The sequence below is a fragment of the Myotis myotis genome, unplaced genomic scaffold, assembly GCF_014108235.1.
Source record: "Myotis myotis isolate mMyoMyo1 unplaced genomic scaffold, mMyoMyo1.p scaffold_m19_p_3, whole genome shotgun sequence".
NCBI classification, from domain to species: domain Eukaryota; kingdom Metazoa; phylum Chordata; class Mammalia; order Chiroptera; family Vespertilionidae; genus Myotis; species Myotis myotis.
In genome coordinates this window covers 181,247,449-181,249,377 of record NW_023416335.1, presented here as the reverse complement: position 1 = coordinate 181,249,377, position 1,929 = coordinate 181,247,449, and the positions used below count along the sequence as shown (strand labels likewise).

At 44.6% G+C, this 1,929-nt stretch overlaps 1 pseudogene; it reads right to left on the bottom strand.

The window, feature by feature from the left end:
* Positions 1-984: 984 nt before the first annotated feature.
* On the bottom strand, positions 985-1,560 carry LOC118650711 (annotated as a pseudogene).
* Positions 1,561-1,929: the final 369 nt, after the last annotated feature.

Genomic DNA, 1,929 nt, shown 5'->3' with positions numbered 1-1,929 from the left:
TGGGCATGTGCCCTGATGGGAAATCGAGCTGTGACCTCCTGGTTCATGGTCTGATGTTCAACCTCTGAGCCACACTGGCTGGGGTACGCTAGAAATTTTAGAAGACTCTTTTCTTTGTTTACTTGAGACTGTATTCTGATATAATGGCTAAGGAGCTTACCTGTACCTTTAATTTTAGAAGGGAAATGAACTGTTATTTAAAATTATAATGTGTCTCTAATAAGCTTAAGTATATACTGTTCCCATGTAGAAGGAGCCATAATCAAGTTTGTAAATTTTATTTTCCAGCAAAATACAAGGCTTGGGGCAAAATGATTTCTACTAATATTACTACCACCACCATTTCTGCTACTATTACTATTATTATTATTACTACTAGTATTGCTGCTGATGCTACCTACATTTATTGAATACTTACTATGACTGTTGTAAAATTGTCTCATATATTAACCTATTTATCCTCACATCCACCCTCTGACATAGGAATCATTAGGGAAGCTGAGGCATGTTTTGAAAGTAGCAGAGCTGTGATTTGAATGTAAGCAGTTTGACTCCAGAGTCTGTGCTCTTAGTGAAAAAGGGTCCAAGGTCTTGAGTGTGGAAATCCAGGTTCCAAATGGAAACCTTTGCTTAAGTAGCGGGATAACCCTACAAATTCTTCCATTTCTTAGTGCCTCAGTGATTTCAATTGAAAACTGAGAATAAGAACTACTAACTTGAAAAGCTTTGGTTCTCTCATGTCACAGTGAAAATACAAGTAGAATTAGACTCCACTTGTTTCTTGCATCTCTGGAATCATGCTAAGGAGAAGCCAAGCATAACCAGGGTGATATTTTTAAACCTCATCTTCATTTTCTCCTCCACACCTTTGCCATCCTGGCTGTGTCCCAGAGCATGGCTAGCTCATCTCTTCACTCATTTTGTTTTAAAGGCAGATGAAGTTTTGTTTCATGGAAGGACTAACCTATGTTACTGCCAAGGCCTCTATGTAAAGACAGGAGAGGGAGAACTTTGATTCTCGGTCTCTTCCTTCTTGGACAGAGTCTTGATGATTTCCCCCTTCTTGGCTGGGAGGTGTCTTCATAGTGCCTGTGTGCTTCCTTGATGTTAGAATTGTGGGCCTCAGCTGGTCATTGGGGAGCTTTTTGCGAGCCTTGTCTGCCTTCAGCTTGTGGATGTGTTCCATGAGAATCTGCTTGTTTTTGAAAACGTTCTCCTTCATTTTCATGTACAGGCTGTGATCCACAGTGTGTCCCGTGAAGCCGGCACCAAATTCTCATCCTCCCCATCCAGGCTGCCTCGTCGGGCATGTGGGCACTGGCAGCACTCCTTCACTTACCCATGCCAACCTGCCTGCCCTTTGGCAGGCCCAGGTGTTTTGCCAGCATCCAGCCTGGACAGTCACAGGCTCCTGGATGATCGACCTGTTTTGATCAGTTTCTGGAGTTGCTAACAGGAGTTGGCATTGCCTATTTCATTGGTCTCATTGGGGTCCAGCCAGACCTTCTTTTTGCCACAGTGAAGGGCACTGAAGGCGAGCCTCTTGGGAAGCCTGAGCATGCTCGTGGCTGAGGCTGCAGTGGTGAAAGAAAAGCTTGTAACATGACTCTGGAATCTGCCCCCAAACTCATCCTTTAACTTGGGGGGAGGGCACTATCTTTGTTCTTCTCTCTGTTACTCTTTCCTTGACTACCCTTTGCCCCAATCGCTTTCCACACATCCTCCTAGCTCTTTTTCACAAAAGTACCTGAACAAGCCCTGGCCAGTGTAACTCAGTGGTTAGAGTGTCGGCCCACACATTGAAGGGTCACGGGTTCCATTCCTGGTCAAGGGCATGTACCTGGGTTGCAGGTTCAATCCTGGGCTCCAGTTGGGGTGCGTGTGGGAAAGAACAAATAGATGTGTCACTCTCACAGCTCTTTCATTCTC